General features: G+C 42.8%; 1 pseudogene; it reads left to right on the top strand.

The window, feature by feature from the left end:
• Window positions 1-11,573: 11,573 nt before the first annotated feature.
• Window positions 11,574-11,739, top strand: LOC144501035 (U2 spliceosomal RNA; annotated as a pseudogene).
• The last annotated feature ends 5,774 nt before the right edge of the window (window positions 11,740-17,513 follow it).

Below are 17,513 nucleotides of genomic sequence, written 5' to 3'. Positions count from 1 at the left end.
GATGGTTTGAGGTATAAAGAGAGGTTGGGTAGACTGGGACTTTTTTCCCTGAAGCGTAGGAAATTAGGGGTGATCTTATAGAGATCTATAAAATAATGAGGAGCATAGGTCAACTAGGTAGTTAACATCTTTTCCCAAAGGTAGAGGAGTCTCAAACTAGAGGTTTAAGGTGAAAGGGGAGAGATACAAAAGGATCCAGATGGGCAATTTTTTCACTCAGAAGGCAGTGAGTGTCTGGAACGAGCTGCCAGAGGCAGTGGTGGAGGCGGGTACAATTTTGTCTTTAAAAAGCATTTAGACAGTTACATGGGTAAAATGGTTATAGAGGGATATGGGCCAAATGCTGGCAATTGGGACTATCTTAGTGGTTTAAAAAAAAAAGGCAGCATGGACAAGTTGGGCCAAAGGGCCTGTTTCCATGCTGTAAACCTCTATGACTCTATGACCAGGTAAGGACGACAGATTTCCTTCCCTAAGGGATATTAGTGAACCAGATGGGTTTTTCTGACTATCGACAATGGTTTCAATGGTCATCAGTAATTTCAGATATTTTTTATTGAATTCAGATTTTAATACCTGCCATGGTGGATTTCGAATCTGGGTCCCCAGAATGTTAGCTGAGACATCATTTTGTTACTCAGCACTTGCTCTCCATTTTCTTCAGAACATCTTTCTTTCTCTCCTTGTCAGCTGTGGCTAAGTTGGTAGCTGTCTCCGCTGAGTCCCAAGATTTGAGCTTCATGTCCCCCCAGAATCAGAGCAGAAAAATCAAGGTTGGCATTCTGGTGCAATACTGAGGGAGAGTTTCACTGTCAGACGTGCCATTATTTGGACAAGATGTGTCGAATCATAGCCCCATTTGCTCTAAATGGATGGTAAAGGTCCCATACACAATTCCAAAGAAGAGTAGGGGAGTTCTCCCCGGTGGCCTGGCCAATATTTATCCCTCAATCAACATCATAAAAACAGATTATCTGGTCATTATCACCTTGCTGTCTGAGTGTGCTGTGTGCAAATTGGTCGCTGTTGCTGTGTACGCTTCCAAAATACGTCAGTTGTTACAAAGAGCTTCAAGACAACCACTGGACAGTGGTTGTGAAAGGTTTTGCATGCATACAATTTCAAATCTTTTTTCTTTGAATAGGCTTTCGGACACGGAAACTGCAGATAGTACCAGAGTGAAATGAAATGAAATGTCGCCACCATCCCACAGTAGCTGCGGCACAGAGGCGGCACGGTGGCACAGTGATTGGCACCGCTGCCTGACATGCCAGGGACTCAGGTTCAATTCCGGCCTTAGGTGACTGTCTGTGTGGAGTCTATACGTTGTCCCTATGTCCACGTGGGTTTCCTTTGGGTGCTCCAATTTCCTCCCACAGTCCGAAAGACATGCTGTTTAGGTGGAGCGGCTATGCTCAATTGAATCTTAATGTCAAGGGGATTAGCAGGGTAAATACATGGGGTTATTGGGATAGGTCCTGGGTGGGATTGTTGTTGGTGCAGGCTCAAAGGGTGAAATGGCCCCCTTCTGCATTGTAGGGATTCTATGATTCTATAACAATACATCTAATTTGCCAGCCCCTTGGAGCGTAAGTAACATTTTCCATTTGGTTGCATTCCAGCATCTCTTTCTCAGAAATCTTTCATTCTTTCAGTTATAAAGTTACTTTGGAGCAACATCTTGTTCTTTCCTTGAGCCACCCTACCATCTGGGTGTTTGGTAGACTTCCAGTGGGCGTGTAGGTTATTGCTAAGGCCAATCTGCCCTTGGCAGGTTTGACTGGTGCAAAATAAAGTCTATTTGAAAAATAATCACAATATGACAATGAATTTCCCTACCCCTCATACTCTGAGCTGAATAAATTTTCAACCAGATGACTAATAACTGTCCTCACAGCCTTCAGGGTTTATCTACACAGTACGAATTAAAGAGCATTTTTACATTCTCATTAGACACTCCTTTAAGAGATTTAAAACCCTAGGTCTGTCCACTCATTTATTCTCTGCTGAAAGCTCTGTGAATCTCTCTTCATTTTTCTGAACCCTCAGGCCCCTACATTGGAGATGATAATTTCTCTGAATTTTATATTGTTTCCTCTTTCAATGGGAATAGAAATCAGTGATATGTACAACCCTCTGCTGATTCACTATCCTCCATTTTACACTCACGTAAATAGTTCATATTTACACGCCATGTCTTTCACAGTCTTTCTTTTTCACAATCCAAATCACCATCACTCAGACATATCCTTGGCACCTCTTGGCAGGACAAGGTCACCAACTTTACTTTCTCAGGAGACTAAGGAAATTCGGTGACGGTTCTCACCAACTTTTACAGATGCACCATAGAAAGCATTCATTCTGGATGTATCACAGCTTGGTATGGCTCCTGCTCTGTCCAAGACCGCCAGAAATGGCAAAGGGTCGTGAATGAAGTCCAGTCCATCACTCAAACCAGCCTCTCATCCATTGACACTGTCTACACTTCCCACTGCCTCGGAAAAGCAGCCAGCATATTCAAGGACCTCACGCACCCCGGACATTCTCACTTCCACCTTCTTCTGTCCGGAAGAAGATGCAAAAGACTAAGATCACGTACCAACCAACTCAAGAATAGCTTCTTCCCTGCTGCCATCAGGCTTTTGAATGGACCTACCTTATATTAAGTTGATCTTTCTCTACACCCTAGCTATGACAGTAACACTACATTCTGCACTCTCTCCTTCCCTTTCCTATGTACGGTATGTTTTGTCTGTATAGCGCGCAAGAAACAATACTTTTCACTGTATGTTAATACATGTAACAATAATAAATCAAATCAAAAACTCGGAAGTCCTGGAGTGTGCTAATTCCATTGACACACATTCCTTGCTACGCCCAAGTTGTCGGCACCGGTTTGGCCATGTTCACTGGGTGAACAATAGCCGCATACCCAAAGACCTTCTCTGTCCAGTGAACTGGTCACTGGGTCATGACCTCTTGGACGTCCATACCTCCTGGACACCTGCAAACGAGATATGAAGATGGCAAACATTCAAACTGACAGCTGAGAGACAGTCACTGACGGCCGTGACCTCTGGAAGTTAACTGTTTGCAAGTGCATTGGAAGAGGCATCTTAAAGAGGTGGAAAAGGTAGCAAAATGGTGAGGCTTAGGATCTAGACAGCCGAAGACCACAACATACAAAAGTTGGTGCAGGCAAAATTACTTGTGCGGTGGTGTTTTTAGATTCCCCTGAGGAAATTTCATACTGAGGGATAGATGGCCACAATGGGCTGTCAAGAGTGAGAGTCTGCTATTCATGTTATAGCTCCACCAAATTCAGGTTGATCATTTTCAAGCTGTCAAGTTACATGGACAGCAGTCAGGAGAGATTTAACCAGATCAGGTAACTGAACTACAAAGGGATGAGCTATGTATATACCATTCAACTAGATCAAGTAAAAACTGAAATGAAAGGGAACATTTGATGCAATGCACAAGCTTCTCCCCCAAGTAATTGTTTGCTATTTCGTTCTGACTTTTCCCTGGCAGGATTGTATAGGCACAGTCTTTTCTGCTTCTTTTTATATTTTGGCAGTTCTGCCCTCCATGGTCCTTGAATTAAATCACTCAGTGCAAATAAATGCCAACAGTATCCATGTAGCCTTTCTGATTGAGTTTGCCAAATTGAGTGCCAATCGCTGGAGTTTCGTGCTATGAACCAGGAGATTTACAGATGAACCATGGAAGTTTCCAATCCCAAGATTCGTAATGAAGAAAAAGCTGTTGACATTTCAGTGTCGTCTCCTTAAAAATGGCCGAGGTACTGAAGGATCTGGGAAAGAGAAGCTCCACAAGTGATATTTAGGATTCTGATGAACAGAATAGAGCAGACCCTAGCCAGCTGGACAGTCAAACCTCCACGACTCCCAAATTAATTCCCAGTTAAAAGGGAGTGTGTGTTGAAGAATCAAATGTGGAGCCTTGGGTTACTACAAACAACTTTTAGTTTAAATTTATTCATTAGTGTCACAAGTAGGCAATGAAGTTACTGTGAAAAGCCCCTAGTCGCCACACTCCGGCACCTGTTCGGGTACACTGAGGGAGAATTTAGTACGGCCAGTGCACCTAACCAGCACGTCTTTTGGACTGTGGGAGGAAACCGGAGCACCCGGAGGAAACCCACACAGACACGGGGAGAGCGTGCAGACTCCACACGGTGACCCAAGCCGGGAATCAAACCCAGGTCCCTGGCGCTGTGACACAGCAATGCCAACCCTCAGTTTTGATAAAAATTGGATGTGCCATGAACTGAGTGTATTGAACTCAGTAATATGAACATAAATAAGTTGAGGGAAATCAATGTGTAGCTTAAAGACTGGTGTGGGAGAAGTGGGTTCTGGTTCATGGGGTAGAGGTACCAGTAATGGGGAAAGAGAGGACAATTCCGTTGGGATGGTCTATACCTGAACCATGCTGGGACCAGTGATCTATCAAGCCATATAATTAGGTAAGTAGAGAGGGCTTTAAACTAAACAAGGTGCAGTGGGGGGGGAGGTGGTAGAATCATAAGGGATCATGGATAGATGTAGAAAATTAATGGGTAGAGTCAAAGCAGGATAGCAAAGTGGTAATATAGGAAATGAGGGTCAGAGATTGGCCGGAAAGGATAGAGAAAAACTTAAGAATGCACCAATTGTCAAGTCTACAAAGATAATAAAAAGACAAAACTAAAAGACCCTGTATCTGAATGTGCATAGCATTCGTAACAAAGTAAGTGAATTAATAGCACACATTGAAGTAAATAAATATGATCTGATAGCCATTACGGAGATGTCGCTGCACGATGACAAGAATTGGGTCCTGAATATTGAGGGATATATGGCGTTCAAGAAGAATAGGAGCCAGGTAAAGCTGGAGGGATAGCATCGTTAATCAAGGATGGCATTAGTGCAATAGTTAGAGATGACCTAGTTTCAGGAGCTCAGGAAATAGAATCGGTTTGGGTGGAGATGAGGAATAGTAGGGGAAAGAGGTCACTAGTGGAAGTGGTCGACAGCCCCCCAAAAAGTAACCACAAAGAAGTACAAAGTATACAAGAAGAAATATTGGATCTGTGTGATAAAGGGATGGCAATAATCAGGGGTGATTTTAATTTCTGTATAAACTGGAAAAAATCGATTCGCAGTATAGCCTGGCTGAGGAATTCATAGAATGCTTTTGAGATAGTTTCTTAGAGTAGTATGTTCTGAAACTAGCCAAAGAGCAGATTATATTAGACTTGGTATTGTGTAATGTGACAAGATTAATGAATGACCTCAGAGTAAAGGCACCCCTAGGTAACAGCAACAATTTTACATCCAATTTCAAAGGGAGAAGTGTGGAGTCTAGGACTAGTATTTTACACTTAAATAAGGGCAACTATGTGGACAAGAAAGCTGAGCTAGCTGAACTGAATTGTGGCACTAGGCTAGAGGATAGATCAGTGGAGAATAGGTGGACATTTAAGGGGATATTTTAGAATACTCAGAATAAGTACATTCCGATTATAAATAAAAATTCTGAAGGGAGGAGCCACCATAGAATCATAGAATCCCTACAGTGCAGAAGGAGGCCTTTCAGCCCATCGAGTCTGTACCAACCATAATGCCACCCAGGCCCTATTCCTGTAACTCCACATATTTACCCTGCTAATCCCCCGACACTAGGGTCACTTTATCATGGTCAATCAACCTAACCCGCACATCTTTCGACTGTGGGAGGAAACCGGAGCACCTGGAGGAAACCCACGCAGACATGGGGAGGATGATTGGTCAGAATATAAGGGATGACAGAGAATGACAAAAAGGATAATCAGGAGAAAGAAATTAGAGAATGAGAGAAAGCTCGCTAGAAACAGATAGCAAGAGTTTCTACAGGTATCTAAAAAGGAAAAGAATAAGTAAAGTGAGTGTTGGTCCTCTAGAGAATGGGGAGTTAATAATAGATGATAAGGAAATGGAGGGTTAAATTGACAAATATTTATCCTCCATCTTCGCAATAGAAGATGCAAAAAATCCAGTAATAGTTGTAAATCAGGAGATGGCGGGGAAAGGGGAACTTGTTACAATTACAGTCAGTAGGGAAGCAGCACTGAGCTCCAAGCTAAGTCTCCAGGTCCTGATGGACTTCCTCCAAGGATCTTATTAGATGTAACTAATGAAATAGTAGATGTATTGGTGTTAATTTTCCAGAATTTGCTGGATTCTGAAAAGTTCCCATCCGACTAGAAAGTAAACAATTATAACTTCTCGATTCAAGAAGTGAGGGAGGCAGAAAACATGAAACTATTGGCCAGTTAGCTTGAGGTCTGTCATGGGGAAGGTGCTGGAATCAATCATTAAGGAGGTAATAATTGGGCACCAAGAGTCACAATGGTGTTATGAAAGGGAAATCCTATTAAACCAATTTATTGGAGTTCTTTGAAGGATTAACATCTGCTGCAGATAAGGAGGAACCTGTAGATGTGCTGTACTTGGATTTCCAGAAGGAAATTGACATGGTCATTGTGGAAAATTAAAGCTCATATGTTGGGGGTAACATAGTAGCATGGATAAGAGGTTGGTTGGCTGGCAGGCAACAGAATGTATGCGTAAATGAGTCTTTTTGACTGCAGGATGTGAGGGGTAGAGTCCCACAGATTCTAGGGCCTCAAAGTTTTACAATTTATATCAATAACTTTAACAAAGGGAGTGAAGGCATGGGAGCTAAATTTGCAGATGACATAAAGATAGATCGGAAAGTAGGTTGCGAAGTGGACATAAGGAGATTACAGGCAGATGTAGATAAGTTGAGTAAGTGGGCAAAACTCTGGCAGATAGAATATAATGCAGTTTTAGTCTCCTTATTTAAGGAAGGATGTGAATGTGTTGGAGGTGGATCAGAGGAGTTTTACAAGACTGATACCTGGAATGAATGGGTTGTCTAATGAAGAAAGGTTAAACAGACTGGGCTTGTTTCCAATGGAGTTTAAAAGAGTGAGGGGTGACTTGATTGAAGAATAAGATAAGATCCTGAGCAGTCTCGACAAGGCGGGTTTGGAAACGATGTTTTCTCTTGTGTGTGAGTCCAGAATTGTTTTAAAATTAGGGGTCACCCTTACAGAAAAGTGATGAGGGCATTTATTTCCTCTCAGAGGATTATGCGACTTAGAAGGTAGTGGAGGCAGGTTCATTGAATATTGTTAGGGTGGCAGTAGATAGATTCTTGTTAGGCAAGGGAATCACAGATTTGGGGGGATAGATGGGAATGTGGAATTCGAAACACAAACAGATCAGACATGATCTTATTGAATGGTGGAGCAGGCTCAAGGGGCCAAATGGTCTACTTCTGCTCCTATTTTGTATGTTTGGATGTAAAGTGAAAGGGCAGCATGCTAACTCAATGTATGTTTGTTCCCTTTACAAAAAGTAACAAGCATTCTTGCAGAGAATATTCAGAACGATAAAGTCAGTTAATCTATCACCCATGAAGAATATGACGCATTATTCACAATTCAATTACTTTTATGGTTGTTTTAGCATATGCTGCATAATATAATAGACAGAGGATGCCATATCTTTTACAGTGTAATATGTTCATTTTAATTACTTAGTAAATTACTTTAATAATACATCAAACAAACTTGTGCTTTGGGAATTTTTCCATATTCTATCCACGTGCCGCAATTTCGCGTCCGTGTCCGTCGTATGCACAAATGAGTACGTGAGCACAAAATCTCACAAGACTCAGAAAACACAGCCAAACAGGTTGATTCAACCTATAAATCCTTCCAACACACGCCACATGGCAAGTGGTAAGAGCACTTACCACTTTTTTGGGTTTTTTTCATTTGTTTGTGGGATGTAGGCACCCCTATTGTCCATCCCAAATTACCCTTCAACTGAGTGGCTTGCTAGGCTAGGCCATTTCAGAGGGCATTTTTGAGTCAACCACATTGCTGTCGGTCTGGAGTCATGTGTTGGCCAGGTCAGGTAAGGACGGCAGATTTCCTTCGTTAAAGGACATTAGTGAACCAGATGGATTTTTACAACAATCAACATCGGTTTCATGGTCATCATTAGACTTTTAATTTCAGATTTTTATTGGATTCAAGTTTCACCATCTGCCGTGGTGGGATTTGAACCCAGGTCCGCGCATCATTGCCCTGGTCTCTGGATTACTAGTCCAGTGACAATACCACTATGTCACTGCTTCCCTGTGATGGAAAGAAAGTTGGAGCCTCTACCATCACTATCAATAGCTCCAGACTGCGGCATGCCTGTAAAGATGCATTTTGCCACATCAACCTGGACTGCCTATGTGATCTGTACTACACACAAACACAGAACAAAGCTTTGCAACTTATTTTGCCTCCTTCAGCAGCCTGAGTAGATTGTTTAGGATCTATAATGAAGCAAGCTTAACACAATCTGTATATGAAATGGATTTAATATGTTAAAAAAACCTTTACTTGTTCCATAAATTCATCGGCTCTTTGTAATTACCTCACATCGGGCAATGAATTGTATAACTTTTCATCGATTTAGTAGATTTGACTGCAGGAACAAGGAATTGGCCTTCCAAAAATAACAACTTGCATTCCTCTGGCCCCTCTAATGTAGAGAAATGGCCCAAGGTGCTTCAGAGGCGGGCTATTGGACAGAATTTGACACAGAGCCACAGAAAGGGATATTCAAACAGATGAACTAAGAAGCTGAGGCAAAGAGGTTGGTTTTAGGGAACGTCTTAAAGCAGAAGAGAGCTACAGAGGACAGAACGATTTCACTTGGCAGCTGAAGGTGTGGCTACCATTGGTGGAACAATGAAAATCGAGAATGTGCAAGAAGCCTGAATTGGAGGGGTGCAGAGACCTTAAAGGGTTGTGGGGCTGAAGGAGATCGCAGAGAGGGGCGGGGTGGGGGGGGGGGGGCGGGGAGGAGAGGTGAGGCAGTGTAGGAAATTGAAAACAAGGCTGAGAATTTTAAAATTGAGGCATTGCCAGATCCAAAGTCTATCAGGGGAGCAATTTTCCACAAGAGGACAGGCCCAGCTTCCGACAGTAGCAACCGGAGTCAGGAGCATCATTCATTGTGATGGTTTGAAATTTGCCATTCTTGTATTTGTCCTGATGAGCACAAGACAAAAAACTTTGGCAACATCCCTCTTTTCTCAGTGATATCCAAGTTCCGTACAGTGAAAAAGTATTGAGGTAGATTTTCGTTTTGCTGTTGTGCCAAATTGAGAGTCCGCTTTAGTGGTCAGTTGTAGAAAGTGACTGTTTTTTTAATTTCGAAGTCGGATGGTTTTAAATGAGGGGTGATTTGGTACTGCCACTTCCAGGTTTACTGTGTCTCTTTCTTGTCAGATGAAAAGTTAACTCGACCCCATGGGTGGTGCCAGCAACAAAGTCAAATTGCTTCTGATAACATTAACTGAAACAGTGAGGTAGGGAGTAGAGGTTAACAGGCCAGAGTTTGTTAATACTGAGCAGTGTCACCTCTGTGGCACTTTTTTGAGATGTGGGCACCCCTGGCTGGGCCAGCATTTATTGCCTATCTGAGGGCATTTATGAGCCAACCACATTGCTGTGGATCTGGAATCACATGTTGGTCAGACCAGGTAAGGGTGACAGATTTCCTTTCCTAAAGGACATTAGTGAACCAGATGGGTTTTTTTTTAAATGATAGCAGTTTCTTGGTCATCATTAGACTTTTCATTCCAGATATTTTTATTGAATTCAAATTTCACCACCTACCATGGTGGAGTTAAAAGTCCAAAGATGCGCAGGTTAGGTGCTTTGGCTATGTGCAATTGTCCCTTAGTGTCCTGAGATGCGTAGATTAGGGGAGATTAATAGGGTAAATGTGTGGGGCCACAGGGTTAGGGCGAGTGGATGGTCTGGGTAAGATGCTGTGTTGGAGAGTCGGTGCAAACTCGATGGGCTGAATGGCCTCCTTCGGCACTGTAGGAATGCTATAATTCGAACCCGGGTCCCAGTGCATTGCCCTGGGTCTCTGGATTACTAACCCAACAACAGTACCTCTCTGCCATTGCCTCCTCGTACATCCAGGCTTATGTGTTGCTGCGTGCTTGCAGGTAATAAGCAGTCAATGTTTGCTTGAAGTAGATACTGCTTCCACTTATTGAGAAAGCCAGCTGGGTGAAGCCATTCACAGTTTCATTGTGACCATCAATAGCTGTCAGTTTTTGCTTGCTTCTGCCCACAATAATGGTTTTTAAATTTTTTTTGTTACTGCAAAAAATAAAAAATGGTTCTTTTCTTAGCCTATCATTGATATGTATCTGTCGGTCTCAGTCATTTTTAAGATGTCAGAATGTCTCATTCGTTCAGTGAAGCACAGGACTGTAATCAGAAATGGATGCAGAATCTGGAAAACAAAGAAGGTACGCTTCTGGGCAGGAAAGGCTGAAACATCTTCCATTCATATATTCCTTTATCTTGCTTCTCACAACCCTGTCATAACGTGGTTGGCATTGCTGCCTCACAGTGCCAGGGATCTGGGTTCAATTTCGGGTCTCAGGTGACTGTCGGTGTGGAGTCTGCACATTCTCCCTGTGTCTGCGTGGGTTTCCTCCGGGTGCTCCGGTTTCCTCCCACACTCCAAAGATATGCAGGTTAGGTGGTGAAGTGGGGGATTTTTCGAATGGTGGCCTGATTCCTTAGAAAAGCTAAGTATTTTGAAAATTAAATCTCACAAAGGCAAAATCCTTCAGGTTTAAAGCGTACCAAGATTTATTAAAAACATATAGAACTTACATAGACAGACAAGAACATAAAACAACGGCCGAAGGGAGATCCTCAGATTGCCAAGCAGCACGGAGTACCACTAAGCCTTCCAAAGATCTCAACCTTGTGCCAAAATTCAGTACAATTATACCTTTTTTCTTATCTAAGCCTTTCCTACTAATTAGCTTATTTCAATTTCATTGCATATTAAATTGTCATTCTTTATCATGTCAAATGTCTCAGTCAATTGCAATATGCCACCCGATATAGTGGACAATTATTTACTGGTCCATCCCAATATCTGATTCCCACCTATTTGGCACAATCTGAAGATGCCATTCCTTTCTTGTATTATCTGTGGCAATTCCAAAGCACCCTGATAGCGTAAAACCTCGGGCATTGAGATGTAACACTTTTTTGTGCTTTATTTATCCAATTCAATCAAATCAAGACCAATTCAGAGTCTCAACAAGTGAGACATTCCCGATCCAAGCTGACAAGACAGGGTTCTCACCTCCTGTCTTGGGCTTGATCTATATGATCCAAGCTGATTGGAGTAGGCATTGCACCTCCTCCAAGGTTTGATCTTATTTGCATCTTAGCCAAAAGGCCGAGATGCCGCTTTTAAAAATTGCTTCAAATGAAGCTAAAATGTAACCTAATGACTTCAACCAAGTGCAGCATGTCGATACTACACTTGATCTTAGCCTGCTTTGTGAACTAATTCTATGTATAATGTGACATTATTTGTGCTTTATTTGAAACATTTGTGCTGATCAAATCATGAACTTTTGGATCCATTTCTACAACATTTGCATATTTGATCGCTTCTCGGCCTTTTGGCTAAGATCAAGTGTGGTTTGCAGATGCTGCACTTGGTAGTGGCCATTGGGTTGCATTTAAGCTTCATATGAAGCAATTTTTAAAAAGCGGTATCTCAGCCTTTTGTTAAGGCCGAGATACCGCCTTATCATTGGGCAGGATTTTCCAGCCCCTTCACCAGCAGGATCTTCCAGTCCCCTCCATTGTCGATCCCTCACAGCAGTTTCCTTGGTGGCAGGGAGGGGCAAGCTACTCAGGAGTCCATAGAGTAGATCATAAACAGAGTCTAAAGGTTTTGTGAGAGTGGAAACTCGGTGCAGAGGGAGGAGGAGATGCTGTTTTTACCTCCAATATCTGTATCAGCTTGGGCCAGTAAGTATTTAAAATTAGAAACAGAAAATGCTGGATAAACTCAACAGGTCTGGCAGCACCTATGGAGAGGGAAACAAGAGTTAACGCTTCAAATCCACATGACTCTTCTTCAGAATAGAAGAGGAATAGAAATGTAATGACTTGTACGGTTGGAGAGGGGGTTGGGGTAGAATAGAAGGTCAGGGATAGGTCGGAGCTAAGGAGAGATCGACAAAGATGTCATGGACACAAGTCAAAGGCGGCCTTAATGGTGGCATTAAGGACTGAAGAGTGTTAATAGTGGCATTAAGGTAAAATAGCAGAATGTGTTAAAAGACCACAAAGGTCAATGCTCAGTGGGAACAAAACTAACAACAAGGGACAGTGACCATGCAGAGGAAGGATGGGGTCACACTGAGGGAACCAAAAAACAAAAGAGGAAAATAGATAATTTATCTATAATACTAATGTATAACAAATTTATTCAGGACTTTAGAGGGTTGTTTTCTTTTGTTTAAAACACACCTTCAAACATTAGATTGCTTAGATTTTTAATTGTCATTCTTTCTTGGTAGTCTGATATTGGTTGAGGGATAAATATTGGGCAGCAGGACGAGGCGATCTCCCTTGTGCTTCTACAAAATAGGGCAGCAGGATCTTTTGGATACACCTGGGCGGGAAGGTGGAGCTGCAGTGGGGGTCATTCGAAAGCCAGGAACTGATAGTGCGGCACTCTTTGCACTAGAGAGGGACTAGAATCTTGAGCACTCTTACCTCTGAATCCAGTGACAGTCTGCCACAGGTAAGAACTAAATAACATGAACCATTCTCCGTCGTCTTTGAGTTGTGAGCCTGTGAAATAGTTGCTTTCACTTTCATCATTTCTGCTCCTTGGATTTTTTTTCACAATTTGGGTTACCCTAGTAACATCACATCCTTAACAAAAGCTGTTTGCTGCCACAGAGAATCAATTTCTTTGGGGGCGATGTTACCAAAAGAATTCTAAGTGCCGAATGAGTGCCAAAATGGAAGGGAATCATGCCCATTTTTTGGGCGAGCTCCCATACAATAATTTCATAGAATCCTGCAGTGCAGAAGGAGGCCATTCAGCCCATTGAGTCTGCATCGACCACAATCCCACTCAGGCCGTATCCCCATCACCCGTGTATTTACCCACCCCCTGACACTAAGGGGCAATTTAGCATGGCCAATCAACCTAACCCACACATCTTTGGACCTTGGGAAGGAACCTGGAGCACTCGGAGGAAACCCACACAGACATGGGGAGAAGGTGCAAACCCCACACAGACAGTGACCGAAGCCAGGAATCGAACCTGGGTCCCTGGCGCTGTGAGGCAGCAGTGCTAACCACTGTGTCACTGTGCTGCACTTAGAAAAAAGAATGGTCCCAAATGTGATTCTCGCCAGTATGGAGAGTTGATGGAGTCTATTTGTGCCGAGAAGCCGGCTGAAGACTGCTGGAGGGTGCGATTGCACCCCAATCTCCTAGTGCATTGTATACAAGAGTAGAAAGTGCAATGGAAATCCGTCAGCTCCCTCAATCCCCAGACATCGCATCCCCACCTCATTGCCCCCCCCCAATCGCAAACCACCTGGACGATCACTGCCTCGGCTCCACCCCCAGCCGGTTGATTGTCGCCCCCGGTCACCACCCCCTGGCCAATTGCCACCCCAGCAATCCCTGATCCAGACATGCAGCTCCCCTTCAGAACCTACCCCCTTCAGGCTCCTCCCCCTCCCCTTAGGCCCCACCCCTTGGCATTGCCCACTGGGGTGACAGGCTGGCAATGTCAGGGTCTCAGGCTGCCAAGGGGCACTGCTGCGCCCCTGTCCCTTACCACCCCAGGTGCTTAAATGACTTCCAGTCCCATTGGCTAGGCTCTCATGCCTGGTCTTCGTTGGTGAGGGACCATAGGTGATCCACGCTGCTGAGGACCTTCACCAGCGAGGCCAGTAGAGCAAGTGAGCCCAGACGATTGTGTCCCAACTCACTAATAATATTTAAATCAGCTAATAAATATTTAAATCAGCTTTGCACCCTTCCTGGGCGTGAGGCTAAGTACGCCAGCAGGACAGGGCCAATAATATCATGAGACGCGAGAAGCCCAGCGCAAACCCGGTTTTTCAAGCGGTCTCAGCAGTGTGAAGAGCTGGTCAGATCACCCCCATGTAACACCTTAAATTTCTAGCGTTCATGGCACATGTAACACCTGGGTGTAAAGGCAATTTTTAAAATATTGATTAAACTTTAATCTGAAAACCGCAGAGTACATAGAGCAACACTGTGTTCAAATCAGAAGCTGTAGCACAGATTTTTAAAATGTTGTGTCTTGATTGCAATTGTGACTTTGTAAAGAACTATTCAATTTATTATTTTAATATGTCAGGAAGTGTGTGATAATGAAACGTCATTAGACTGAAACACCAGACTCTTGTTAATGCAAAATTTGAATTCTCTCTGGACCCAGTGCAATGGACAAAGTATCAATTCCTACTCTTAATTCCTTTACTTAAATAGACATTTAAGATTGACAATGAGTAAAAAATAAATCAATCTGGCTTAGCTAACTGAGTTTGATAATAATTGGCTTCAATTGACTTGCTCTTTTTTTCCCCCTATTTCAGGGACAAATGGGCAGTGGTGATGATGTGACAATTCATTCCAGTGCTAACACTGTAATTGCTTGGACATAGGACTTAATAGGCCATTCGGCCCCTTGAGCCTGCTCTGCCATTCAATAAGACCAGGGTTGAATCTGGTTGTGGTTTCAGCTCCATTTTCCTGTTTGCCGCCTCCATAATCCTCGACTCTCTTATCGACCAAATATCTGTTTAACTGTGCCTTGAATAACATCAGTGACCCAGCCTCTCCTGCTCATTGGGGAAGAGAATTCCACAGGTTAACAACCCATCAGAGAAAATCATTCTCCTCATCTCAGTCTTAAAAGGGCAACCTTTCATTCGTAAAATGCGCTCCCTAGCTCCCCACCTCACAAGTGGTAACTTCCTCCCGGCATCCATCCTGTCCAGTCCCCTTAGAATCCTATGTTTCACTAAGATTGCCTTTCATTCTTCTAAACTCTAATGGGTATGGGCCCAACCTTTTCAACTTACCTTCATAAGCTAAGCCCTATATTCCAGGAGTGAGTTGAATGAACATTCTCTGAATTGCTTCTAACCTAATTACAGTTTTTTCCCTCAAATGAAGAGACCAAAACGACCTGGTGTTGCAGATGTGGTCTCATCAATGCCCTTTACAACCAACATTCCATTTGCCACCTTAATCACTTGCTGTACCAACATACTAACTTATTGTGATTCATGTGCCAGGATACAAGGATCCCTCTGCACCCCAGAGTCCAGCAACCTCTCTCCATTTAGACCAAAAACTGCTTTTCTGATCTTCCTGCTAAAGTGGACAAGTTCACATTTTCCCACCTCATATGCCATCTGCCCAATTTTTGCCTCACTGAACCTGTCAATGTCCCTTTGCAATTTTTCTACCTCCTCTTGACAACTTACTGTCTGACCTATTTTGGTTTCATTGGCAAATTTAGCTACCATATATTCGGTCCCTTCATCCAAATCATTGATCTAGATTGGAAATAGGTGAGGTCCCAGCACTGATCCCTACTGCATTCCATTAGTTATTGCTTGCCAACCTGAAATAGGCCCATTTATCCCTACTCTCTTCTTGCTATTAGCTAACCAATTCTTTACACCCTGCACCGCGTGCTTATCTTGTGTAGGAACCTTTGACGTAGTCCCTTATCAAATGTCTTTTGGAAATCCAAGTGCATCACATCTACAGGTTCCCCTTTATCCATCTTGCTTGTTGCTACCTCAAAAAACCCTAATAAATTAGTTAAACATGATTTTTCTTTCAAAACACCATGTTGACTCTGCTTGAACATGGATACGGATTCATCTGAATGCAAAGTAAGGATTATTAATTGACCAGGACAATCCACCTAACCAAAACATCTCTGGACTGTGGGAGGAAACCAGAGCACCCGGAGGAAATCCACGCAGACACGGGAAGAATGTGCAAACTGCACACAGACAGTGACCCGAGCCGGGAATCAAACCCGGGTCCCTGGTATTGTGAGGCAGCAGTGCTAACCACTGTGCCGCCGCACCATGTTGGAACTTGCTATGCACAAACTGGCTCGCGTTTCCATGTTCCAAAAGTAACTACACTTCAAAAATATTTACTTGGCTCTAAAATGCTTTGGGATGACGGGATCATGAAGGGTGTTATTTAATGCAAGTAATTCTTATTCAAGAAAGCAACAAAGGAAAATAAAACAGGCAAGAAAGGGGAATTAATATAAACATAGCAAGTTCAGTCAAAGCAAAGATGAAATTAAATCAGTCAGCAATCTATGAGTAATTTTGAACAGCAAGAACCCAGAATTAATGTACAATAACAACAAAGTCATATGTCTATTTTGTGAAAAGATTTTTAAAATCCAGCATAGAGTTGTGTTGTGGAAGATTAGAACCACCCTATTATAGCAAGGATATTATTAAACTAGAAAAGTGCAGAAAAGATTGACTAGGATGCTACCGGGACTTGATAGTTTAAGTTGTAAGGAGAGGCTGGATAGACTGGGACTTTTTTCCCTGGAGCGTAGGAGGCTTAGGGATGATCTTATGGAGGTCTATAAAACAATGAGGGGCATAGATCAGCTGGATAGTCAACATCTTTTCCCAAAGGTAGGGGAATCTAAAACTAGAGGGTATAGGTTTAAGGTGAGACGGGAGAGATACAAAAGGGTCCAGAGGGGCAATTTTTTCACACGGAGGGTGGTGAGTGTCTGGAACAAGCTGCCAGATTGAGTAGTAGAGGTGGGTACAATTTTGTCTTTTAAAAAGCATTTAGACAGTTACATGGGTAAAATGGGTATAGAGGGATGGATATGTGCCAAACGTGGGCAATTGGGACTAGCTTAGTGGTTAAAGAAAAGGGCGGCATGGACAAGTGGGGCTGAAGGGCCTGTTTCCATGCTGTAAACCCGTACGACTCTATGACTATAACCAGCGCTGTCATTGGTTTTACAGATATATAGCAGTCACAATGCAAGCTCCCCAGTTGATAGTGCCTGCTGTCGACGTGCATGGATTTCTAACACTGCTGAACTTACACAATGGCTTCAGGACATGCTGACAAGAATTAATAAAGACCATTATTGTCCACCTTATCCTGCACCATTAACATCAAGAGCCTCAGCATGATTCCCTGCTAGGGCACAGAAGAATTAATTACAAAGATCTTGCACTGGCAGCAGCTCTGAATAGAATCCAGATTGGAAATTGATGCATTCGCCTTACTCTGCAGCAATGATATACAATTGCACCTGTAGCTTACAATTGTTGCTCACAGACTTGTGGGTTTGAACTTATAAATATGTCTGGATCACAGGTTTTAACAGAAATGTTCACAAGTAATTATTAGTCCATTAATCCTAGGCTTACAGAAAGCATTTTTAATAAACCATCAATTTGAATACCAATAAATATCAATTTAAAGGTAAATAGCTTCTTTCATAAATATTTCAACAAAACA

The sequence above is a fragment of the Mustelus asterias genome, chromosome 11 (assembly GCF_964213995.1).
Source record: "Mustelus asterias chromosome 11, sMusAst1.hap1.1, whole genome shotgun sequence".
NCBI lineage: Eukaryota > Metazoa > Chordata > Chondrichthyes > Carcharhiniformes > Triakidae > Mustelus > Mustelus asterias.
Note: the sequence above shows the minus strand (reverse complement) of the source record. Positions and strands in the feature narration are given on the sequence as shown.